This window comes from Xyrauchen texanus, chromosome 11, assembly GCF_025860055.1.
Source record: "Xyrauchen texanus isolate HMW12.3.18 chromosome 11, RBS_HiC_50CHRs, whole genome shotgun sequence".
Taxonomy (NCBI): Eukaryota; Metazoa; Chordata; class Actinopteri; order Cypriniformes; family Catostomidae; genus Xyrauchen; species Xyrauchen texanus.
Genome location: NC_068286.1, coordinates 35,881,948 through 35,909,691, shown reverse-complemented (window position 1 = coordinate 35,909,691; position 27,744 = coordinate 35,881,948). Strand labels below are relative to the sequence as shown.

Sequence of the window (27,744 nt, the reverse complement as noted above, 5' to 3'; positions counted from 1 at the left end):
ACCCTTTATTTCCAGAGTAATTTTTCAGAAAGGTTTCCTATGAATGTTTAATTAGATTTGTTTGTAGAATTTATATGGTCTCCTGTCAACCTCTGGAACTTGGCTTTAGGCCCAGCAGGAGCATAGAGAGGTCCCATGAGGGAACAAGGTGTGGCCTGGGAGGATTCAACCTCCTGGCGCTCTAAGGAACCTGATGATCAGGTCGTGCTTCCCCAAATACTTACCGTCTACTGTGTCATGGTGTGCCGCTACAGGCCTAAGAACTGGCCTAAGTGATAGTGTCTACCACCTCGGGTGGTAGGCCACTCAGATATTCGGCATCGATTCCAAGGGCTAGGAGGTTCCAGAGGTCTGGTCGCAGGTGCCAGATTGTGCCCCGTCCCTGAGAAATAAGTTCCTTCCTCAGGGGAATTTGCCAGGGAGGGGCTATCGCAAGGAGTGTGAGTTCCAACAACCTGTCTGAAAAGTCTGGGTGGGCAAATGTGGCACTACCAACAAGGAACAACCTGTTCCTCATCCTCCCTGACCTTGCACAACTTCTGTGCAAGTAGGCTCAAACGCATACTTGTGCAGCCCCATGGGCCAACTGTGCGCCAGTGCGTCCGTGCCGAGGGGAGCCGCAGTCTGATTGAGTTCACCGGAGATATGAGTGGCCCACAGCTACTTGAGCCACTGCTGGCTCCAGAGGAGATGGCGGGCGAGTTACGACATGCAGGACAAGCGCAAACTGCCTTGGCGGTTTATGTAAACTACAGTCGCCATGTTGTCCGTCTGGACCAACACATGCTTGCCATGGTTCAATGGCCGAAGCCTCCGCAGGGCTAGCATTACCATGAGCATCTCAAAGCAGTTTATGTACCAACGTAGACAAGGGCCTGTCCAGGAAACAGCGGCTGCGTGCTCATAGCAAATGGAGGCATCTGTCGTGATGACGACTCACCTGGAGACCTGCTCTAGGGGAACCCCTGCCCTTAGAAATGCCAGTTCTGTCCAAGGGCAATGAGTGACACAGCGCCATCTCGGGCTCATGTCTGAGGCCAGTGCTGAAGCGGTTTCATATGCATCAACTCAAAGGGCATGACTGCTGCCGAGGATGCCATATGCCCCAGGAGCCTCTGAAATTGTTTCAGTGGAAATACTATTCTCCCCCTGAATGCCTTCAGGCAATTCAGCACAGACTGAGCACGCTCGTTCATGAGACGAGCGGTCATACGCCAGGGCCGAGCCATTGGCTCAGGCTGTGGTGGAGCCGATGTTGCCGGCGCAGGAAGGTTGCCACGGTGACGGGCAGATGGGGTGCACAATCTTGAACCACACTGGGGCAAGATGTGCTGAATGGCCTTGGTCTGCTGCTTTAGTGTCAAAAACTGCTGCGCAAAGTCTTTGACGGTCAAGGGAAATGTGGCTGTCAAGAAAGCGAACCTTGTCGGTATCCCTCATCTCAACCAGGTTCAGCCAAAGGTGGCACTCCTGGACCACCAACATGGACATTGCCATGGTTACTGTATATTTAAAAAAATGACCATGGTCAAACCATGGTTACTGTAGTACAACCAAGGTTATTTGTTTTTCTAAATAGGTTATTTTATCTAAAAAGATTAAGGTTAGGTTTAGGGGTAGAGGTTAATGTAGTGTGTCTGTGGGACTCTAAATAAACACAATAAACATCACGCAGTGATGCCCATACTGTATAATAGTATTAAAATATGGATGCAAATAGTATCTGACGCTATTTGTACCAGGGTGCAATTGGTATCTACCTTTATTTGCTCCAGGGTTGGGGTGCAAAAAAATCTGCCACTATTTGCACTGGGGTCTAAATAGCATATACCATTATTTGCACTAGGATGCAAATATCATCTGCCAACAAATAATTGTTGTTATGGTTGTTTCACCAAGCTTAAGTTAGTTGACTGGGCAAAAAATTACAACAATTTTGTAATCGCATTAATTGCTTGGTGTCCCAATTAATTAATCGTGATTAATCGCATGTAAATATTTGCTGAGAAAGCCCCTCATATAACAATAATTCAATATATAAAGATTATACATATTAATATCAATATAATTATACACTCACCTAAAGGATTATTAGGAACACCTGTTCAATTTCTCATTAATGCAATTATCTAATCAACCAATCACATGGCAGTTGCTTCAATGCATTTAGGGGTGTGGTCCTGGTCAAGACAATCTCCTGAACTCCAAACTGAATGTCAGAATGGGAAAGAAAGGTGATTTAAGCAATTTTGAGCGTGGCATGGTTGTTGGTGCCAGACGGGCGGTCTGAGTATTTCACAATCTGCTCAGTTACTGGGATTTTCACGCACAACCATTTCTAGGGTTTACAAAGAATGGTGTGAAAAGGAAAAACATCCAGTATGCGGCAGTCCTGTGAGCGAAAATGCCTTGTTGATGCTAGAGGTCAGAGGAGAATGGGCCGATGAGCTGATAGAAGAGCAACTTTGCCTGAAATAACCACTCGTTACAACCGAGGTATGCAGCAAAGCATTTGTGAAGCCACAACACGCACAACCTTGAGGCGGATGGGCTACAACAGCAGAAGACCCCACCGGATACCACTCATCTCCACTACAAATAGGAAAAAGAGGCTACAATTTGCAAGAGCTCACCAAAATTGGACAGTTGAAGACTGGAAAAATGTTGCCTGGTCTGATGAGTTTTGATTTCTGTTGAGACATTCAGATGGTAGAGTCAGAATTTGGCAAAAACAGAATGAGAACATGGATCCACATGGTGGTGGTTTAATGATGTGGGGGGATGTTTTCTTGGCACACTTTAGGCCCCTTAGTGCCAGTTGGGCATCGTTTAAATGCCACAGCCTACCTGAGCATTGTTTCTGACCATGTCCATCCCTTTATGGCCACCATGTACCCATCCTCTGATGGCTACTTCCAGCAGGATAATGCACCATGTCACAAAGCTCGAATCATTTCAAATTGGTTTCTTGAACATGACAATGAGTTCACTGTACTAAAATGGCCCCCACAGTCACCAGATCTCAACCCAATAGAGCATCTTTGGGATGTGGTGGAACGGGAGCTTCGTGCCCTGGATGTGCATCCCACAAATCTCCATCAACTGCAAGATGCTATCGTATCAATATGGGCCAACATTTCTAAAGAATGCTTTCAGCACCTTGTTGCATCAATGCCACGTAGAATTAAGGCAGTTTTGAAGGCGAAAGGGGGTCAAACACAGTATTAGTATGGTGTTCCTAATAATCCTTTAGGTGAGTGTACATAGTTATCTTTAAATATTTAAAAATTATATATATATTGCTAATAGCAGAAGAGTTAATCATTGATAAGACAATACAAAAAGTGGCTTTAGAATACAATGTATCATTTACTACCATATTATTGATCATAAGCCAATCATTGGCATACAGTTCACAGCAATCCATTTCACAAGTGAATTTGTCAATCAGTTGGAGATTTATTATGAGGGCTTGTTTAAGAGCCCGTCAATTTATACCTACGTCAGACAGGTTGTGTAGTGTCTTGGGTGCGTTGCATCATAAACATAAAATGTTTAGTTCACTGTTTCAAGTTAAATATAGTTTAATACTCAATATTTAAACACATCTTGAGATCCCTTAGTTTGCATTTTTGCTCCTTCAAGTGTTTTGAACGCAAGTATGTAACGTATGTTTGCGTTGTTCTTCCTACTGATGTGTTTTCTTCACTGTATAAACTGTGCGTTGCTCACGCAGCTGAAATTTCACTTACTGCCCTCTGGAGTAAACAGGTGGTACTACAAGCTTGCATTTCTCAGGAATCTTCCTTATTATGGTGCGATTAATTGCGTAAATGTTTTTAACGCGTTATTTTCTGTCAAATTAATTGCACTTAATTAATGCGTTAAATCGACAGCCCTAATAACAATGAATATAATATTAGTTCCCTGAAAATCAAGCTGTTGACTTCTTGATGGATAATTTCTTGTCTGATTTTACTATTTGATGGAGCAGTATGCATTATTTTTGGGCTAAAAGTTCATTTTTATATGTTTGTGATTTCAGGCAGAAGTTTGAGGAATTGGAGACAGAACGTCAGAGACTGGAAGAGCAAAATAACATTCTGGAGATGAGACTGGAGAGGCATAAACTCCAGGTGATAACTTCACTTAAAATTCTGTTAGATTCCTAGTGCTAAAAGTGTTTACAGTTCTTATCAAAAATATTTACATAGACCTTAGTCAAATACATTTAAATTCACAATGCCTAACATTTAATTGTAGAAAACATTCCCTGTCTTAGGTCAGTTAGGATAAATACTTTATTTTAAGAATGTGAAATGTAAGAATAATAGTAGAGGGAATTAGATATTTCAGCTTTTATTTCATTCATCACATTCCTAGTGGGTCAGAAGTTTACATACATTTTGTTGGTATTTGGTAGCATTGCCTTTATATAGTTTAACTTGGATCAAACGTTTTGGGTAGTCTTCCACAAGCTTCTCACAATAAGTTGCTAGAATATTGGCCCATTCCTCCAGACTGAACTGGTGTAACTGAGTCAGGTTTGTAGGCCTCCTTACTCGGACACACTTTTTCAGTTCTGCCCACAAATGTTCTATTGGATTGAGGTCAGGGCTTTGTGATGGCCACTCTAATTCCTTTGTTGTCCATAAGCCACTTTGCCACAACTTTGGAGGTATGCTTGGGGCCATTGTCCATTTGGAAGACCCATTTGCGACAGAGCTTTAACTTTCTGGCTTGAGATGTTGCTTCAATGTGTCCACATAATTTTCCTTCTTTATGATGCTATCTATTTTGTGTTGTGCACCAGTCCTTCCTGGAGCAAAGCACCCCCACAACATGATGCTGTTGGAATGGTGTTGGAACTGCTTCACAGTTGGAATGGTGTTCTTCGGCTTGCAAGCCTTTCATTTCTACTTATCCACAGTCTATATGTGATAGATTTGTTAAGTAAATATAAAGTATTTCCTCCAAACATAACAATGGTCATTATGGCCCAAAAGTAAAAGTTTTGTTTAATCTGACCAGAGGACATTTCTCCAAAGATCTTTGTCCACGTGCACTTGCAAACTGTAGTCTGGCTTTTATGGCAGTTTTGGAGCAGTGGCTTCTACGTACCTTGCTGAGCTGCCTTTCAGGTTATGTCGTGGGATTGATTCTACATTTCACCCCAAACTATGTTAATCTCTAAGAGACAGAATGCATCTCCTTCCTGAGTGGTATGATGGGTGCATGGTCCCATGGTGTTTATACTTACATACTATTGTTTGTACAGATGAACGTGGTACCTTCAGGAATTTGGAAATTGCTCCCAAGGGTGAACCAGATTTGTGGAGGTCCACAATAGTTTTTTCTGAGATCTTGGCTGATTTCTTTTATTTACCCATGATGTCAAGCAAAGAGTGTATTGTTTTACTTATTTCTGTTAGTCAATCAAGCATGTGGCAACAGAGGTATTTAGTGGAAATAAAGTCCATAGCCTAGTGTTTAAATATTTACATTGTTTAGGTATGTGTGTATGTATCTGTATGCTATATTTATGGTAGTGGTCAACAGTATGAGCAAAAGAGTTTTTTCACAGCAATGGAATATACATATTTTGCAATAGTTATGTTATTTAAAAAAAAAAACATTTGCTGGGAAAAAAAATACAAATATCTTTTGTATAATAGATAAATGTGGTAATACCAATTTCTTTTAATTATCATGTGAATTAAATACTTTAACAAATGAAAAGTACTCTTATCTCATTTGATTATTTTCACATTTGGAACTTGATGGATGAAAAACAAAAGAAAAGATCATAAATAAAATGGATGTCAAATTCTAAATTCTGATTGTATGTGCCATACCCATGATATCAATAAGTCTAAAAGTTCTAGATGTTATTATTAATATTGCCATTTTTAATGTTTTTAATATTTAATTGAATGTCTATTGTAATGTTCTAAATGTAACATGAGTTTTGAGGAGGAGGCTACTAACTGTGCTCACTTTGTGTCATCTCTTGTAAAACACATTTACTTAACAAATCTATCACATATTGACTGTGGATAAGAAGAAATCCTTTATAAATTATGATAACTGAATCAGGAAGTTGCAAGTGAAGTTGCATACTAATGAAGATTTTTGGAAGAATATTTCATCTTTGTTGGTCCAAACAATGCTAGTGAATGGGCGGCAAACTTTTGAAGCTCCAGAAAGCACATATAGCCATAATAAATGTATAAAATATAACTCCAGTGGATTAATTAATGCCTTCTGGAGCAAAACATTAGCTGTGTGTAAGAAATAAATCAATATTTAAAGCTTTATTTTTTTTACTAAAAATGTTTGCTTCCGGACAGCTGTGGAATGCACGTTCACGAGGGTGGAATTTATTCCTGTAAAGTCCCTGTTTATTATTGAAGTGAACACGGGTACCCTGTAGAATGTTCAGAAGCCCCCAAAAGTTCCCATTGCCGTGTATAAATTAGGCTACTGCAGTGAGTACAGTGTAATTACTAAATGTACTCACCAATGCACTGTATGTGCACAAGGTATTTGAATTCAGATGGTGAAAGTAGTCTGGTTTACATGGCTAATATTCTTTTATTTAACTGATTACTTTAGATCTACACCACCACTTTCTATCAGATAGAAATGTCATTCGAATCAAGCTCAGTTGGATATTTTTTTCCAGATTGAGGTGTTTACATGAAGGCTTTTCATTAAGATTTAGCTTATAGTTAGACTGTTAATGAGTTTTTTGGTTGCATGTAAACATAGCCACTGACCTAAAGGGAAAACGTATGGACATTTTCCATTTGTTTTTTAATTTTTGTGATACTTTTACATTTATCAGTGGCATCTCGTCCGTTTACCTTTCTTTCACTTCCTGATTCAATGATGCAAACAGCTGGCTAAAATACAGTCAGACATGCTCCATTAGACCTTAACACTGGTGCCAGCCAAGAACAAACTGAAAAGTTTGGAATTCAAGAGCTGTGTCACTAATTCATCTTGCTCTCTTAGATGCTGAGGCTGCTTAACATGCGTAGACTTTAGCTGTAATATTTATAGAGCTCTTCTTCTAATTATCTGTGACACTTAGTGTTGCAGGAAAAATAAGTGAATTCATGCAGACAGTTAAATATACCCACCCACTCACTCACTGGTTGTAAGAGGTTTATTTTGGGCTCAAGGACGGCTAACCTTTTCTGTTTTTCAAGTCTCTTTATTTGTGATTCATACCATGATTCGAGTTAATGGCTAGAGAGATTTACTTGGGTTTGTCACCTTTACAAACTATAAAAACATTTTGTACAAGAATATTATAGTTTTTAATATGTAATTTAGTTTTTATTTGTATTTTATTTTACTATTCGTTCTTAATTTAATTTTAGCTGTACTGGTACGCTTCAAACGAAATCGAAGAACGAACAGGTATGACGTCCTTTAGAACAACATCTGGCTAAAATTATGGTATTTTTTTAGTTTGTTCTGGTGGTTTGTAATAGCTCACCAGTGTGAACTTTAAGAGAACAGTGTTCCGGCTGCTACACACCTTCTTACTGCCACTGGTCTACAACATTATTAGATGTGACCTGGAGCTCCACATAGGTTTGAGGCCTATATTGTTCAGTCCATCAAGATCAGTCAACATGAACACACTGGCTTGCAGACTTATTAGTGAGCTGGTGCAAATATACCTACATCTGTATGATCGTTCACTGTACTTGACAAAAAAATAACTCTAATTTGTTTTGTATTGTGTTGTGAGGATCTGCAAAGAGGCACATCATTTAATAAAAATTAATGCAATGATATGTTGAAAAATAATTGTTCTTTTGTCATTTGATTAAAGTTCTAATAATTTAATTGTTTAAACAGTTTTTTATGTTAAAATGTAATTATAAAAAAAATTATATAAAAAATAACTTTAGCTTTAAGACATAAATTACACATTTTTAATGCTATAAATATTAACTTTAAAACACGGAATTCAGAAGAAATTAAATGGAAAACAAATAATTTGGGAAAATAAATAAAACTAATTTCTTAAGGCCCGAGTTGTCACCTCCATCTTAACCTTGTGTCTTCTATCTCTCTTCTTTTTCTCTGTCTCACTTTTTCTCGCACTCCGCTCAGGGTGATGTAATTTGCTCAGTAATGAGATGTTCAGATTGAAGCATTATTCTTTGATAGGGCCCTTAATGCAGCAGAAGGCTCAGTAATGGCTTTTAAACACCTGAAGTTTTACACCTAAATGAAGAATCATTACAGAAGATAAAGCCTTTCGTTTCAGACAGGGATGAACTATCAATTCTTTTGGCCCTTTAATTTTGATGGATGTATTTTTACTGTGTGAGAGCCTTTTAAAGATATCATGATTTTTAACCCTTCATGTAAGCTAGCTTTCTTTCGTAGTTTCTGAAGAATGAAAGTTTCTTAAGAAGAATTTGTAATGGATGATGAATGAGCCATTGACCCAGGATGTTTCAAAACCCAAACCCTCATTATTCATTTTTTTTGTGTCCCGCACCATATGTGGTATAAATATGAAATCAAATTGCAAGGCTTGTTTAGGAGGTGTATTACATTACATTCCATCCAGTTTATCAAAAGTGATCTGATTTGAGATTTCCTGCTGGACAGACATTAAAACATTCAATATAATCCCAAAGCCAATAAGCAACCACCTAGCAACGCCCTATAGCAACTGGTGAGTGGTGGCACAGGCAAGCACCAATCATATTTTCCTGTTATTCTAATCATAGATAATCATGTAAAAATGCAGTTTTGTCATATTGTTGTAAACCAATATGCCTTTTTCTATATTCAGTGCTAGCATATTAGCATTCAATGAATGAATTTTCGAAAGTTGTTTTATTGACCAAAGACTACATCAGCCAATAATTACTTTGGTACCACACACCAAAAATAATCACAGCAATCATAACATAATTTTTTTCAATTTTGGGGGGAATTAAATTAGATGACTGGGCTTGTTTTTTAAGTAAAATTGTTTCTTAATTACTTAATTGTTACCCTTTTAACATCTTTCCTATGTAAATTAGGGGGACTATGACCCAGTCAAAATGAAGGTAATTCACATGCAGATGAATCCCATCAGCATCGCCAAACAGCAGTGCGCTGAAGAGGTGGAGCAGCTGAGGGTGGAGTGTCAAAGTCTGAGGGACCACCTCCGGAAAATAGAGGGGTTGGTGGCATGCCAACAGATGATACCACAATTATCATCCCACCTTCTCAAGAAATACTGTGTAATTTTAATATCCACCCTTTGTGCTCTTTTGCAAATACTCATTTTGTTTGATTAATCTTTTTCTCTTGCCCTCTTTTTGAAATAGCCAGCGCTAAATATTTAATTGGATTCAAGTGTGATCCATATTTCTTTGGTACTCATTTATTCTCTCTCTCACTCTCTCTCTCTCTCTTTCTCTCTCTCTCTCTCTCTCTCTCTCTCAATTGTTGTTCTTGTAAGGTGCTTTATTGGCATGCCAAATATTTGTACATTTGTATTGCTAATGCATTAACAGCTGAGTTGCATATACAAATAAGACTGCAAAACGAAGACAGTGCAAAACAGTGTACATTAAATAATACAAAAAAGAAATATACAATGTATACTTTACAAATAGGGTAAATGGTAATGTTAAATAATACAAATAAAATATATAAAGGAGGAAGAAAAAGAAAAACAACTAATAAGAATAAGAAAGAGCCATAGTAAAAATAATGGAGAGACAGATGGAGGGTTCACTCGCTGTTCCTCATATTGTGGCAGACAGACACATATTGTGCTGCTATCACACAGCAGTCTTTGTGTTCTCCAAATAGAAGGGCAGTTTTTCATAGTTTGTTAAATTATTAAATGAGCTGTGTATATGTTTAATTTTGTGGTAACATTTTTCTTGGATATCTGTATATTTTTTGCATTCTGTTAGAAAATGCAGTTCTGTCACTATTTTGTTTTGATGACAGTGTGAACACAACCTTTGTTCCTGTGACAGCCATATTTTCCTGTGTCTGCCCATTTCTATTGCGAGGTGGTGTCCACGGAGTCTGTACCTTGTCATGGTGGCTCGCAGTTTTTTATCTGTCACTATGTATAGATAGTCTACCATGGTGTATTTTCTTTTTAGGGCCAGGTGGCTTTGCATTTTACTCTGTTGTTGAGTTTGATTTTCCCAATAGATGATATAATTATCTTTCATTAGTCTGTTCTGGTCCAGATTTTTAGTATGATTGGGGTCAGTGGATGTTAGAGACCCATCAGGACTAAAGCTCTGGACCATCTGAGAGAGGGGACTGTTTACTTTGCTCAGCTCTTGGTATTGCAGGGCTTTATAATGGTATGACTGGGGGTCACTGAGTTGTAGATGTTTCCTGAATTTGATTGTCCATTTATTATTTGTTTTTATTTCCCAAGTGGATATTTGCCTAATTCTGCCCTGCATGCATTATTTGTTATGTGCCAGTGTACTTGTAGAATATTCTATTTTTACAGAATTCTGCATGCAGGGTCTCTGTTGGAGGTTTTTCTAATTTGGCGAATTCTTGATTTGGATTTTTCAGTGGACCCCACACTTTACTGCTATATAGTGCAATCGGCTCAATCACTGATTCTAAAAATCTTAACCAAATTCTAACAGGTAACTCTATAGGACTTTGTCTTTTTATGGCATAGAAGGCCCTGCAGGCTTTATATCTCAGTTCTTTAACTGCAGGGTTGAAGTTTCCAGTGGAAGTGATTTGTAGCCCTAGATAATTATAGTGTGATGAGTGTGCTCTTTGGTTAGTTCCTAATGTGAATGTGCGTTGTGTTCCCTGAGAACTGGATCTCTTCTGGAAGATCATGATTTCAGTCTTATTGATGTTGACTGTCAGGGCCTATCTGCATAGAGCAGGCATTTGATTTCGGAGTCGTGAAGAGTGAGACCAGGGGCTAAAGATCGTGCCAGAATGGTTGCCAGTTCATTGATGTATAGAATGAACAATGTTAGGCTTCAGCAGCGTCCCTGTCTCACTCCATGCTCCTGGGAAAGCTATTTTGTTCTTTTTGTGCTAATTTTCATGCTGTATTTGCTTTCAATGCACATTGATTTTATAAGCTCATACGTTTTACCTCCTACACGGCTTTCAATAAGTTTGTAGAATAATCCTTGGTGCCATATCAAATCAAATGATTTTTTAAAGTCAATAAAGCATGCAAAAATGTTGCCTTTTATTTTGATAACATGTATTTCAATTAAAGTATGTAGTGTGTAAATATGGTCAGATGTATGGTAATTTTGGTAGAAATCCAATTTGACTTCTGGTCAGGACACTGTGTGTCATGATGAAGTCTAAAAGTCTCGATTTATTATTCTACAAAACAATTTTCCCAGGTTGCTACACGAATACCTCTGTAATTATTAGAGTCAAATTTATTTAAAATATGGGTGTTATCAGTCCTTTATTCCAGATGGCAGGGAAGTAACCTACATTCAGAACCATATTGAATCATTTTAGAGTGAAAGTGGCTAGTTTTGCCTTTTAAATTCCTTTTCAGTAACAGGGAAGCCTAATGGATTTATATTTTCTTTGATTGTCAATTCTAGTACTTCCAATTGTTTGATTATTTGATGTTGTTTAGAATTTGTGTCTGTTTCTACTTTATTAAGTAGTGTTTGAAAATGGGTTTCCCATATTTCTCCATTTTGTATAGCCAGTTCTTCATGATCAGTTCATTTTTCAGATTATTCCAACTGTCCCAAAATTAGTTTGTATTGACAGATTTCTCAATTATTGTCAATTGCTTTTGAGTGCATTGTGCATTTTTGGTTCTGAGTTTGTATTATTTTAGTGTTTCACAGTAAAGAAGGGGAATCTCTGTGTTGTTTGGATCTCTGTGTTGCTGATTAGATAACATTCTGAGTATTTTACAAATTGCTTGACAATCTTGATCAAACCAATTTTTGTAATTTTTGAGTATATGGTTTTGTCCACTTTTCTCTTTTAATTTATACAGTTTTGCAGATTTGTTGAGTACAGGTGATATCTAAGTGAAGTAGATATTTTACTTGTTGACTTTCTCCATGCTTGGACCAAATCTGTGATTTGAACTGGGACTGGTTATCATCATCCTCGGACCATTAAAGGAGATTTGTGACATTCTTTGCTTGATGCAGTTGATAAATTCAACAACCCGCATAAATCCATAGGATTAGGCCAGATCTACTTTACTGGATATCATTTTAATCAAAGCACCTCATACATTTTCTGCAGCTGGAATTTTTTGTAATGATATTAGTGATCACTGCACAATTGTTGGTGTGAGAAATTATAAGATTCCTAAGAGTTTATCGCGTTTTAATTATAATTAGATTTTTTAAACATTTTAACGAACAAGCTTTTCTACATGATATTTATAACAGTGATTTGAGTGTTGTAACATATGGCAGATGTAAATTTAACCTGGGATTATATTAAATCCACTTTCCTGGCCATATGTGAAATACTTGCTCCTTTTAGACGATTTAGGATTAGTGGTAAAGATAATCCTTGGTTTAATGAATCTGTTTCTACTTATATTAGACAAAGGAATGCTGCCTGGGCTAAAGCAAAGAAAACAAATGATTCCTTATATTGGATCTCTTATAGAGCATTACGCAATAAATGTACAAAATTTATAAAAAGTGCAAAATGTGATTATTATCTTTCAATGATAAATGAAAATCTAAATAATCCCACAAAGTTTTGGAAAATAGTTAAATCTACTTCGGAGTCAAGTTTGTCAACTAGCTTTCCTGATTTTCGAAATGTTAATCAAAATGTAATTAAAGGCAGAGCAAATATTGCAGATAATTTCAATAATTATTTTGTTTCTGCTGGTTCAATTTTTGATTCTATTATTTTAGATGCTCGTGCTCCCACTGGAAGTCCTGAGCCGATCCAACATTGTCCTTTGCAGTTGTTCACTTTTTCTCCTATTACCACCACACAAGTTTGTGAAATTTTAATGAAATTAGACAGTAAAAAAATTGATTTGAAGAATTGATAAGATTGAGCCTTATTTTTTAAGAATTGCAGCAAATATTGTGACTCAGCCTATTGCCTCTATATTTAATTTAAGTTTAACTTCTAAAGTTATACCTAGAATGTGGAAATCGTTAATGGTTGTCCCTTTATTAAAGGGTGGAGATCCTTCTGATCCAAATAATTATCGTCCTATCTCCAAACTGTCCGTCTTAGCTAAAGTATTTGAATCTTTGGTAAATGATCAATTAAAACAATTCTTATCTTATAATGATATACTTAATGACTATCAGTCAGGCTTTAGATCAGGCCATAGTACTATTACAGCAGCTATGTTAGTCACAAATGATATTGTTAATTCCTTATATAGTAAACAGTATTGTACAGCATTATTTATTGATCTTTCAAAAGCATTTGATTCTGTAGATCATAATTTATTATTACAGAGACTCCGGCATATAGGTCTTAGTGAAGTCGCTCTAAAATGGTTTGAAAACTACCTTTCTGAACGAACCCAATGTGTCTCATTTGAAAATTATAGGTCATCTATTCTTAAAGTTAATAATGGTGTTCCACAAGGATCTGTTTTAGCTCCCCTTTTATTCTCCATTTTTATTAATGATCTAGGTCTTGGAATAAATGTAGCTAAAACTAATTTGTATGCTGATGATCCAATTATCTATACAGTGGCTCCCTCCTTAAATCAAACCTTGCTGCGATTGCAGAGTGCGTTTCAAATATTGCAGCATTCATCATTACATTTGAAACTGGTTTTAAATTAAAAAAAGACAATATATATGATTTTTTGTCGTGTTCACTCTAAAATAGTGGATCTGCCGATATCGACTTCTAAGGTATCCATAGAAAGAGTTAGTTCTTATAAATATTTAGGTATATGGCTTGACGAAAGATTAGCATTCGATGTACATATTGATAACTTGTTGAAAAAGCTAAGGCCAAAATTGGGATTCTTTTATCGATTAAAAAAATGCTTCACTTATGGGGCTAGAAAAAAAATAGTAGAGAGTACTTTTCTGTGTAATGGACTATGGTGATCTATTATACATGCATTCAGCTACATCCTTACTTAAGAAACTGGACTCCATTTATCATGCTGCACTACGCTTTGTTTGTGGTGCAGAGTCAAGTACTTATCATTGTATTTTGTATGAATCGTTAGCTTGGTCATCCTTGTATCACAGGAGAAAATTGCATATGTTTCTATTTATTGCCAAGGAACATTTAGGTATAATTACCCCCTTATGTTTCTAATCTTTTAACCTATTGTACAAATAGCTATTGCACAAGATCTTCAACTCAAATTAAGCTGACAGTCCCAAGGGTACATTCTGAATTTGGTAATAAAGCTTTTTCATTTTATGCTCCTTGGGCATGGAATGAATAGCAAAATGTGATCAATTTAAATATACTTCCCCCTTTGAGCAATTTTAAAGATCTTTTACAAACTGTTTTAAAGGAAAATTGTAATTGTTTTTATTGATATGATTGTATATATCTTTTTCTTTTTTTCTATATATATATATATATATTTGGAGTATTTATATTTTAAACTTTATTGTGAAACTATATGTGCTGCCGTCTTGACCAGGACTCCCTGGAAGAAGAGATTGTGTTATCTCAATGGAACCTTCCTGGTTAAATAAAGGATATAATAATCCAGAAAATTATCTAAGTGTGCTTGTATTTTTTGACTATTTATTGCTTTCTGGTACACCTCTGTGCTGTTTTCAGCCCATATGTATGGTTTTCTGATGTACATCTTTCTGGGCTGTGTGCTAATGTTAGTCATTGTTCTTTTGAGATACACAGTATCTCTCTCTCTCTCTCTCGCTCTCTCCCTCTGTTTGAATGAGTTCAATAAGAGCCAAGAGTCTAATTAGGCCACAGACCCACAAGTAAACAAATACCCAAGTTGCTTCTTTTTCTCTACATTTCCTTTTCACTCTCCCTCCTTTTTTTATGACCCCTTTTCCTTACATCTCAGCAACTGCATGATTACAAGTTTGTTTTCACAGATCCGGTTCAAAATGAGTGAAAAGTACTTTGTAGCTTGTTGTCTTTCACTGACACTAAGAACAACTTTAAATAGGCACACATTTTAACAAAAACAATTTTTTTTTGATAGCAGCTACATTTACATAGATGGGTACACATGCACAGCAGAAATTATAGCATTATACATGCCTAATTATATAGTCAGACCAAAGGTTTTAACATGTAATATTCCATAAGCCTAGGAAATAGCTGTGTATGTTGATGTTTAGGTTTCATTACATTATTAAGTGTTTTATTTTGCTTTTATGTTTCTCATATTTCTCATATCCTGAATGCCTCTGTTCGAGTCGAGAGTGCCACACTCAGCTGCCATGTGTGTGTTTTTATTTTTGTCTTTTTGCTTAAGTTTACATTAAATACTTTGACTGTTCAGCTGATTCCTGCTCCCGAAACCCAGGAAGACGGAGGGATGTTCTCGTCACTGCTGTGTGCCCAAAGAAGCAGGCGCAATCATCCATTGAGGTATGGAGGAGTTGCTGCCAGCTGCCTTGACATGGAAGAACGGCCGCCGTCTGTGAGGGGACGAGGGGCTTGCTGCTGGCCGCCTGGAGCGGTGGAGCTGCTGCCAGGTGCAGAGGGCCTTGCTACCGGCCACCGTGGCTCCAAAACGTGGAGGGGTGTTCCATCCGCCAGGGGTCAGATGACTCTGCTGTCTGGCCGGGTAGGAGTGTCTGTCAACTGCCAGAGTGTGGAGAAGTGGTCGAGGACCAGACGATTGCGTGAATTATTTTCTCTCTCTCCTCCCTCACTGTCCCGGCCTGAGGCAAAGTAGGGAGGAGTGTGATGAGGAGGAGGGCGTGGCCAGGCTGTGACAACACACGACTGGCCCCCAATTGGGATAATCAGCCAAGGAGAGGGATGGGGAGAGAGAGAGAGTCACATACACACAAACGCAACTGCTGTGTGTGTGTGTTTATGTTTGTGTCTTTTTGATTAAGTTTACATTAAATATTACTTTGACTGTTCAGCCAATTCCCACCTCCTTCTTGCCCAATTTAACCCTGTTACAATGACCAAAGTGATAACTTTTTAGATTTCAAAAAGCTTCCAGTAGAGGCAAGACATTAGCATGATATATAATTAAAAGTGATCCTGATAAACAGTTAAAAGAAAAAAGTCAAGTGAACAAATGGCCTTATTTTCTAATGTTCAACACATCAAAACCTTGTGTAATGTGATGACTGTAACTTTCACAATTTAACTGCTTGGATGTGGTTTGCAATCACACTTGAGAGAAGCAGAACATTTCTTTCTCTTACCAGCAGAACTGTTATTGTGCACACAATACAATTTTCATGAAGCCCTATGAGAAAATTGTCACTGTATAGATTTGGCCTCTCGCGTACATATGGAAGTATTATACTGAAGCTATAAGACACAGTTGGCGTTTTCCTCATTGCCCATTCATGTAATACATTTTTCATCTGTAAATACATATTAAAAATATTTTTGTCATTTGACCTTGATGGGATCGGTCCTTGAAGTTTTTTTGTTTGTTTCTTTGTTTACTGGGATGTTAACGTTGATTGAATTAGTTATTAAAGTCATTTTATTAGTAGATTGGAAGAGTCTAGCCCCTCCCTTTTCATGCAAAAGAGCAGCCTTTTGCAAGAACCATTCTAATGGATTTGAGCTAATGATTAGTAAAATGATGTTGTTAATGAATTAAGGAAATAAAAAAGAAAATGACATGGAGTTGATTGTATCTGAAGAACTATATCTAAATTAATTTACTGCTTATTCATGGAGGCTCGATGAGTTGATGTAACTAAGCAGAGTTTTTTGTTTAAACACTGTCTAAACATGTAGGGGTCTTGATGTCTGTCCACCGTGATGTCCATCCAGTGTGTGTTGTCCAGAAGGAAAACGTTCTCAGTTTGAACAGCTCCTAACTCTAGGGTTTGCGCATGTCTGTAAATGAGTCTGTGTGTGCAAAAAAAACGTTGTTTAAATATGAGTATATAATAATACACTCATCTACTGGTACCCTTACTCGTAAAAATGCTCAGATACCAAAAACTGATACTATCTGACATAAGAATGTCATTACTTTAACATTCTATTCAGCCCACAAATTAAAACCATGTTATGTCTTAGTGAGATTATAACAGAGTACATACTTATTTAATGAAATGGTAGCCTTTTGCAGTTTAATAATCACTTTGAGTCATGTAACGACCAGCTTTTTCAGTGTGGGAAGCTGCCTTAATGTCTGTATCGGCAAGTAGCAAAACGTCTAGGTTACGGATGTAACCTCCGTTCCCTGATGGAGGGAATGAGACGTTGTGTCGAAGAAGCGACACTAGGGGTGTCTCTTGAGCACTGAATATGCCTATGATCTATGAAAAAAGGCCAATGGGAATTAGGCAGACATTATTTGCATACCCCGCCCCCGGACATACGGGTATAAAAGCGGGCAAATACGTCGATTTCATTCAGGAATTTTCTGAGGAGCCAGAAATGGTCCGGCCACTACAGTGGCTCGGCTCAGCGTCATGGCCGGGAGGACACAATGTCTCGTTCCCTCCTGGGTTTGATAGGCCAATGAAATGGCGTCCACTACCCAGTAGGAAAGCCTCTGTTTGGAGACAGCGTTTCCTTTCCGCTGTCCACCAAAGCAGACAAAAAGCTGCTCAGAACGTCTAAAGCTCTGCGTGCGGTCCAAGTAGGTATGCAAAGCACGTACCAGACACAACATTGAAAGGGGCTGGGTCTGCCTCCTCCCGGGGCAGCGCTTGCAGGTTCACTACCTGGTCTCTGAAGGGCGTGGTAGGAACCTTGGGCACGTAGCCCGGTCGCGGTCTTAAGATCACATGCATGTCTGCCGGACCGAACTCCAGGCAAGTGTCACTAAGAGAACGCTTGCAGGTCTCCGACCCTCTTGATGGAGGTGAGCGCGATCAGCAGCGCAGTCTTTAGAGAGAGGGCCCTGAGTCCAACTGATTCAAGCGGCTCGAAGGGGGGACTCTGAAGGACCGTAAGGACCACTGAGAGATCCCAGGAGGGGAACAGGCTTGGCCGGGAAGGATTTTGCGAACAAGCGCCACTTCAGGGCGTAAAGTTGCCTGGTAGAGGGTGCTCTGGCTTGGCTGTTCGTGTCTACGATGGCAGGTGGTTGCGGATGCCAGAGCATGCCCCGTCCCTGAGAAAGGTCTTTCCTCAGGGGAATTTGCCAGGGAGGGGCTGTCGCGAGGAGTACGAGGTCTGAGAACTAGGCCCGGGTGGGCCAGTAAGGAGCCACTAGGGTGACTTGTTCCTCGTCCTCCCTGACCTTGCACAACACTTGTGCAAGAAGGCTCACTGGGGGAAATGTGTACTTGCGCAGCCCCGAGGGCCATCTGTGTGCCAGCACATCTGCCTCGAGGGGAGCCTCTGTTCGGGCATACCAGAGCGGGTAGTGGTAGGTCTGTCAGGAGGCAAACAGGTCTACATGGGCCTCGCCGAATCATTCCTAAATCAGCTGGACCGACTGGGGGTGAAGCCTCCACTCTCCACCGGGCCAGAGTTGTCGTGACAGCGTGTCCGCTATCACATTGAGGTCACCGGGGATGTGAGTGGCGCGCAGCGACTTGAGTCGCAGCTGGCTCCAAAGGAGGAGACGACGGCTGCGGCTGCGCGCCCATTGTACACGGCGCCCCAACCCGATCTGGAAAAGTTTTAAAGGGACTGTTGTGCCTGGCCTGAAGGTGGAGAGGCAGTCCAGCAATAACTGCGCACGGTCGTTGGAGAGACGTGCCCTATCCACCTGAGGACTCGCTGTGTACCCGTGGGCCGCTCCGTCGTCGAGGGCGGATGAGCGAGTGGCTTTGTGACGTGTGTAGAGGGGTGCCCTCGCGGCTGTGAAACCAGTCATCCAACCTCGATGGCTGTGGGAAGGATGGAGGGTTCCAGTCCAGCCCCATGCTGGCGGCGGCCCGGGCAAGCATATCGGACATCTGCGCATCAGCCTCAGCCTGTGCGGTCTGGCCCGAATGAGGCAGCCCAGGGGAGTCATCAGCGTCAGACGCCACGCTCTCCGATGCAGCGGCGAGCTCATCCACATCGAGCTCTAGAGGATAGACAGACTGGCTGTAAGGCAAGCCACTGTTGCCTCGAGCACGGACGGGAGTCAACGAGCATATCGGGTGGTGGGTGGTCTGAGGGGGCATACCCGGCGGTCCCCAGATTGTCTCCATCGCCAGCCACACCATCCTCAATCCCGTGGGAAGAAGGAGCAATGTAGGGGGCGGCTGGAGTGGCGTGCTCTCTGTTGAAAGCGAGCCACGAACGTAACATTGCCATGGTCATTTTCTCACAGTGAGAACATGAACCATCCACAAACACTGCCTTGGTGTGATTGCAACCCAGACAGACGAGACAACGCCTGTTCCAGGAACTACGCAGGGGTGGAAGGGCATCTTTACAAAGACGTGTCCTGAAAAGGACGTTCAACGCCAAATGTGTATTGCTCTTTTAGAGAAAATAACTCTTTCAGAGAAATCACTCTTTTATAAAAAACTCTTTTAGTTATTGCACTGTTGAAGCACCCAGGGACAAACTGCACTGCCGTGCAGAAAATGGAGAAAGCCGCTGAAGTGCGCCATAGATCCAACAGCAGGAAAAGCATCAGAGGAAACAGGAACAGGTGTGTGACTCGCAGTTGACTGCAACACGACCATCGGCTCTGAAGGAAATTTCTGAATGAACTCGACGTATTTGCCCGATTTTATACCCGTATGTCATGGGGTGGGGTGTGCAAATACTGTCTGCCTAATTCCCATTGCCCTTTTTTCATAGATAAGAGGCATATTCGGCGCTCAAGAGAGACCCCTAGTGTCGCTTCTTCGACACAACGTCGAAGTGAGCGACAGATGGGGAAATAAAGTTTATTTACTCCTACTCGTTCTCCAATTTGTTTTTTTATAATTTTTTAATGCTGATTTATTTAATTTTTTTATAATTACAAACCCAAACCAGACCCTATAATAGAAAAACTGACCCGGCTTGAATCCCAAATGTTTGTCAGGTCCATATTAATGAGAAATGTATTCAATTATTCTACATTTTGATCCCTTATTTAAATGTTCTTCAGACTTGCATAAGCAAATACAAAGTGCTGAACTGAAGAACCAGCATTTGAAGGAAGTTTTCCAGAAGAAGATTCATGAGTTCTGCACTGCATGCAACATTCTGACTGGGTACCAGATCGACATTACTGTGGAGATCCAGTACCGACTCTCACCTGTGTACTCGGAGCACATGGAGGATTCACTGTTGTTTAAATTAAGTTCATCCACATGTACATGTGTCTGTAGTTACTGTACATAATCCATTGTTTTAAAGTGCATGGGTTTTATACTTAAAAATGTACTTGGACAACAAACTAAAAGACCTACAGTACAAACTAGAAGAAAATTCAGTGTGCAAAGGACCTAGAAAATGTCAAACAAAGCTAAATGTATACTTAAAACAGTTGTTAGGATATATCTCTGTTATGTAGTTTGCTGTTAGATTGAATGTGCTGATTTTATGGTCTCTTTATTTTATGTCCCTGTCTAAGCTGAGCAGATGTTAAAGATAAAACACACCTGTTATGAAAGGCTTTATGCTGAGTTTTTGTTAAATTATAAAACACTGACATTTTCTTTAATGGGATGACTTTGAAGGGCTGCCTTGGCGAAACCCATGTCAGTGTGAAAATGAAAGCCATGTTGGAGCAGCATGGAGTTTTGTACTAGTTGGTCTGAAAAAGTCTGAAAATCATGAAAATCAAAATGAAGACTTTAGATCCCAAAGGCCGAGGTCAGGCGTCTGAAAAGCTACTGTTTGAACATCACGTGAGTGAGCTGTTGTGTGGTACCTTATATGAACAAGCTGAGCAGTGCATCTGAAGAACAAAGTGTTGGTGAGATGTTAGTTTTCCCCTTTAGAATGAAGCAAGATGTGATTAAAAGCTGTGCACTATAGTACAGGTACGCGTGTTGTAGGCAAAATGTTAAAATGGAAGAAATGCAACAATTGATTTAAAATAGATTGCAATTTTTGTTTGTGTAGCGCTTTTCAAATTAAACATAGCTTAAAGGCAGCTTTACAGAAAATTATGATGTAGTTGCTTTGCAACAATTAATTTCTATAGTATAATCTACTATATTACTTTGTGGAAAATTTGTGCTTTTCCAATTATTATCCATGATACTGTGATTTTACCACAGGTAAGGGTGTTTTAGGCAGATCTCTTAGCCGTCGTATAATAATTGTAACACAGCCTCTAGTGGCTCATTGCCTTATTTTACAACGGTTTTGTATGCGGTTCATAATCAGAATTGACACTATCAGTTTTATAATTTAAGTTTAAATATTGTTCAATACTAGTGTTGTCATGATACCAAAATTTCAGTAGTCGGTACCGATACCAGTGAAATTTCACAGTTCTCAATACCAATTTGACTGTGTTCAGTTTCAACGTGTCTTTTCAAGATGCCTTTCTGCCTCTGTGTAGTTCCTGGATGTGATGATTTCGCTCCACTTCTGACAGTCATAAAAGCTGCCTCGCATGCCTGAGCTGCGATCACACGCAGGCAGCGTTTTATGAATGGTTCATGTTCTCAGTGCGAGAACATAGCCATGGCAGCATTGTGGTCGCGGCTTTCTTTTCTCACGAGAGAAAGCCCAATTTCTCACTTCCCAATCCAGGACCATCCAACTCGGCTACGCGATTCAATTCACCCGGCTCCCGCCTCGTTTCAGCGGTATTCGCTCGACTCTTGTGCGTGGCCAACAAGCCAGTGCCTAACGAGCAGAGATCTCCACCCTGCTCCTCAAAGATGCGACAGAGCCTGTCCCTCCAGCCGAGATGAAGAAGGGTTCCTACAGCCCTTTCTTCATCGTACCCAAGAAAAGTGGTGGGTTGCGACCAATCTTGGACCTGTGAGTTCTCAACTGGGCTTTGCACCGTTCAAAATGCTCACGCAGAAACAGATTCTCACCTGCATTCGACAGCTTGATTGGTTCATGGCGGTAGATCTGAAGAACGCGTACTTCCACGTCTCCATTCTGCCGTGACACCGACCCTTTTGATGGTTCTTGTTCGACGGGCAGGCGTATCAGTACAAGGTCATCCCCTTCGGCCTGTCCCTGTCGCCTCGCATCTTCACGAAGGTCTCAGAGGCCGCTCTTGCCCCCCTAAGGGAAGTGGGCACCCGCGTACTCAACTACCTCAACTACTGGCTCATCCTGGCCCACTCTTGAGAGTTACTATGCGCCCACAGGGACCAGGTGCTCAGGCACCTCAGCCGTCTAGGACTTCAGGTCAACTGGGAAAAGAGCAAGCTCGACCTGGTTCAGAGCATCTCTTTTCTTGGCATGGAGTTAGACTCAGTCTCAATGACAGCGCGGCTCACCGCTCAGGTGCCTCGCTCGAAGGCGGCACACCGGTTCCTCTAAAACAATTCCTGAGGCTCCTGGGGCATATGGCATCCTCAGCCGTGGTCGCGCCACTCGGGTTGATGCATATGAGACCGCTACAGCACTGGCTACAGACTCGAGTCCCGAGATGGGCATGGCGCTACAGCACACACCGTGTGACAATCACCCCTTCCTGTCTTCAGACTTTCAACCCTTGGACAGACCTCTGCTTTCTGCTGACCCCCTGCAGCAGGTGTCCAGACGTGTCGTGGTAACCACAGACGCATCTCGACAGGGTTGGGGTGCCGTGTGCAATGGGCTCGCTGCCGCTGACCCCTGGAAAGGACCCCGGCAGCGTTGGCACATCAATTGCCTAAAGTTGATGGCTGTAATTCTTGCCCTACGGAAGTTTCTCCTACTAATCCGAGGCAAGCACGTCTTGTTCTTTTCAGACAGCACCACGATGGTAGCGCACATAAATCGCCAGGGTGGCGTACGCTCTCGTCATATGTCACAACTCGCCCGCCATCTCCTCCTTTGGAGCCACTGAAGCCACTCAACCACAACACGATGGCGGCCGCACTGTTGCGACAGGTTTCGCCCAGTGGAGAGTGGAGTCTCCACCCCCAGGGGGTCCAGCTCATATGGGACCGATTTGGCAAGGCACAGATAGATCACTTTGCCTCCCAAGACAACTCCCACTGCCTGCTCTGCTACTTCCTGACAGGAGCCCCTCTCAGGACAGACGCGCTGTCACACAGCTGGCCTCGGGGGCTGCGCAAGTATGCATTTCTCCCAGTGAGCCTTCTTGCATCGGTGCTGTGCAAGATCAGGGAGGACGAGGAACTGGCCCACCCGCACCTGGTTCTTGGATCTCACGCTCCTCAAGGCAGCCCCTCCCTGGAAAATTCCCCTGAGGAAGGACCTTCTTTCTCAGGGATGGGGCACCCTCTGGCATCTGCACCCAGACCTCTGGATCCTCCACATCTGGCCCCTATCGCAGCCCACCACGACGCAGTAGACGGCAAGTCCCTTGGTAAGCACAACTTGATTATCAGGTTCCTGAAAGGCGCCCAGAGACAGAATCCTCCCTGGCCTAGTCTGTTCCTCTCTTGGGATCTCTCAATGCAAACCCAGCCATTTTGTTGCTGTGTCCGGTGCGTGCTTTGCGTACCTATTTGGACCGCACGCAGCGCTTTAGATGTTCTGAGCAGCTCTTTGTCTGCTTTGGCGGATGGTGGAAAGGGAACGCCGTCTCCAAACAGAGGTTAGCCCACTGGGTCGTTGATGCTATTGCTTTAGCCTATCACACCCAGGCCATGCCCGCCCCCTTGCAGGTTCGAGCACACTCTTCTAGAAGTGTGGCATCCTCGTGGGCACTGAGCCATGGCACCTCCTTAGCAGACATCTGCAGAGCATTGGGCTGGGCAACACCCAATACCTTTGCCAGGTTTTACAATCTGAGGGTTGAGTTGGTTTCGTCTCGTGTTTTGTCAGGTCCTCAGTGCAAAATCCTGACTGGCATTCGCTGACCTGCTTCCCTTTATACCCGTATGTCCGGGGCCGGGTATGCAAATTCTGTCTGCCAACTTGACATTGGCCTTTTCTCAGGTTCAGAGGTACGATTCGGCATCGAAGGAAGACCCTTTTTGTCACTTCATTCGACACACCGTCTCGTTCCCTCCCTTAGGTTATGACAGTAACCATGACATTTTTATATTAATATTATGTTATTCTATTTAAAATTTAAAGCGATTAAAGACGCTGGCAACAACCCTGGAGTCGCGAGTTTGAATCCAGGGCTTGCTGAGTGACTCCAGCCAGATCTCCTAAGCAACCAAATTGGCCCGGTTGCTAAGGAGGGTAGAGTCACATGGGGAAACCTTCTCGTAGTCACTATAATGTGGTTCACTCTCGGAGGGGTGTGTAGTGAGTTGTGCGTGGATGCCGCAGAGAATAGTGTGAAGCCTACTTTGGGCTTTAGTCAATTGGGGGGAGGTAAGGACATTGTTTAGAGAAATGTTTTTTATGAAGTCAGAAGTTTACATACACTTAGGTTGAAGTCATTTAAACTAATTGTGTAACCATTGCACAGATTTTATATTATCAAACTATAGTTTTGGCAAGTCGTTTAGGACATCTACTTTGTGCATGACACAAGTAATTTTTCCAACAATTGTTTACAGACAGATTGTTTCACTTTTATTTGAATTTATCACAATTCCCGTGGGTCAGAAGTTTACATGCACAAGTCAACTGTGCCTTTAAGCAGCTTGGAAACTTCCAGAAAATGACGTCAAGCCTAATTTTGCTTCTTACAGGCTAAGAGTCAATTGTTTGGCTAAGGTGTATGTAAACTTCTGACTTCAACTGTATTCAATAATGATAATTATAATTATAATAAATAATATTATATAATTTTTTTTACCAAAAAGTATTCGGTAGTGCAGCTTTAAATGCAAAAAAGACAAGTCTTTGCATTTACTCTTATGCATTTGTTCTTTGGGAATCAAACCCATGACATTGGCATTGTTAGCAGCATGATCCACCAATTGAGCAATAGAAACCTAGTAGGGGAACCTTTTTTAATTCTGGTCAGGTCTATATGTAATAAAACAAGTTTTATTAATTCATTGTATCTGATACAAAATGCATATTCAGGGTGAAAGTGCATGCTCTTTCAATATTGTACCTGCAAATGTAATGTATCTTTCTTAATTAATGCTCTTCCTTTGTGGGTTGGAGAAATGTTCAGTTATTCCTTATAGACACGCATACACACATAGCACAATAATTACATTTAAGTTTCTGTTATTTGATTGGTAATTTCCCCAGGCTGTTTAATTAGGTGCAGTAATGCTTCAGTGAGTCTGCATTGACTGTTATTGTGTGTGTGTGTGTTTCAGCATTTTTACTCACATGTGCTCATTTGTATCTAGTTATGCGATGTTAATTTAATATAATGTTACGGCTAATTCCAGTCCTCTAGTTTGATTGAACAGTTGGCTGTTGGTCTGTCCGTTGCTTGGCGACATGCAAAGATTAATGCTTTGGCATGTTTTGGAAATATTTTAGTTGGAGAAGAAAAAACATGAAACTCTCAAAGTTACTTGATATTGGTGTCTTGTATCTTTGGCCAATATCAAGTAAGATCTAAGAGTCTCTAAGTATTTTTAAAAGTTGATAAGAAATATGTCTAGCTTGATACGCTAAGAATGTTACGAATGACGTGGGATGCTGAAAAAACAATGTAATGGCTGAAGCCGTCTGTTTGATGCATATGTACTGTACCAGGACCAACAATTAAGCCTTATGCCTTAAGTTGTTTGGCTGATTTATCAGTGTACTCAAGCAGTCAAAAATTCCAAAATCCACATCCTTATTGTAATTGCTTTTTTAGTTCAAAGCAAATAAACGTTCTGTCACTGCAGTTAAGATACAGCATCTTGGCTGGCACTCAGGCCCGGAAGGGACTCATGTATTTAAATGTCAGTCAGGCAGTTTGTGTTGGAATTGAAGTGTCTACAGTGGGCTGTTGGTTGACACATCTGAAGTGCACTCCCAATAGTTCCCTCTGAGTGCAATTGTGCATTGAATTGCATGTGCTCGTGTAATAAACAGACTGATGGAAACTAAGTAAAAAGCCACAAAGAGGACAGGATGTATGTTTAATGATAAGAATAACTGGATATCTTGTGCTTTAACTCCAGCTCAACTGAAGCTCAATGCATTATTTATGGTGCCTTAATAATACTATCTCCTTTTCCAGTTTAATGTGCGGAGACACCTATAAGTAAGCCAATGAAAAGATGATTTCCCCCAAAGAGTGCAAATATTTTGTAACACAGTTCAATGGAAAGGAGGAGGCAAGAACTGGCTTGACAATATAAATGATAATTTAATAATAAACTTAACCAAAAAGACAAATATACACACACAGGTGTCGGGCAGCTGCCTGTAACTCTCTCTCTCTCTGGACAGGCACTTGAGCATGCTCCTGCTGCCACATACCCACCGCCCAACTCAGGCCAGGGAGCCATCCAGCCTGCCTACCATCCCCCCCATTTCTGGAAAGGAAGTCAGCGACAGCCATCTGTGCCCCCAGTCTGTGGACCACCTTGAATTTAAAAGGTTGGAGAACCAGATAACACCGGGTGATCCACGTGTTGGAATACTCCATGCGGTGGAGACATTGGAGTGGGGCGTGATCCAAGCAGAGGGTGAAGGCCCTCCCAGCAGGTAGTACTGGAGAGTGAGGACCACCCACTTGATGGCCAGACACTACCTTTTCATAGTTCTGTACTTCTTTTCCCTCAGGGAGAGCTTATGGCTTATGTACAGAACAGGGCGCTCCTCCCCCTCCACCACCTGTGAGAGTACGTCCCCCAGTCCTATGTCTGAAGCGTCCTTATACAATAGGAAAGGGAGAGAGAAATTAGGTGCATGCAAAAGCGGCCCCCCGCAAAGTGCGGCATTAACCTGCGTGAATGCCTGTTGGCACCGCTCCGTCCACTGGAACGGTTCTGGAGCCCCCTTTTTAGTGAGATCAGTCAGCGGGCTGGTGACATCTAAATAATTAGCACAACCTCCTGTAATAGCCAGCCAGCCCCAGGAACTGTCTCACCCCCTTTTTGGTCTTGGGTCTCATGTCAATTTGGGGATGCACCTGCCCATGGCCCAAGTGTAACCCCAGATATCATACCTCCACCTGCCAATCGCGCACTTCCTGGGGTTTGCTGTGAGCCCCGACCATCGCAGCGATCTTAGGACCCCCCTCAGATGCCGCATGTGCTGCTGCCAATCATTGCTGTAAATTATAATGTAGCTGAATGGGGTCTGAGGATTCGGCCCATGAGATGCTGAAATGTAGCCGGGTTCCCAAACAATCAGAATGGAAGCGCCACAAATTGGTGCAACCCAAACGCCATGTTTTTTCATGGGAAATTGGTGTCAAGGGGATCTGCCAATAACCCTTTGTCAAATCCAGTGTCGAATAAAAATGAGCAGTGCCCAACCGATCGAGCAACTCATCAACGTGGGGCATCGGGTATGCTTAAAATGTAGACACCACATTGTACTTTCTATAATCCACACAGAATCGTACAGATCCATTGCTCTTGGGAACTAGAACAACCAGGCTGGACCAGTTGCTGTGGGATTCCTCCATTAACTCCATATCGAGCATTACATCCAATTTGTCCTGAACTACTATTTTTATGTTCGGGCAAACGATAGGGATGGCTATGTACCACCACTCCCGGC

The 27,744-nt window shown here is 41.2% G+C and overlaps 1 pseudogene; it reads left to right on the top strand.

Annotated features, from left to right (window-relative positions):
* Positions 1-21,639, top strand: part of LOC127651356 (mitotic spindle assembly checkpoint protein MAD1-like) — a 70,855-nt pseudogene extending 49,216 nt beyond the window's left edge.
* The last annotated feature ends 6,105 nt before the right edge of the window (positions 21,640-27,744 follow it).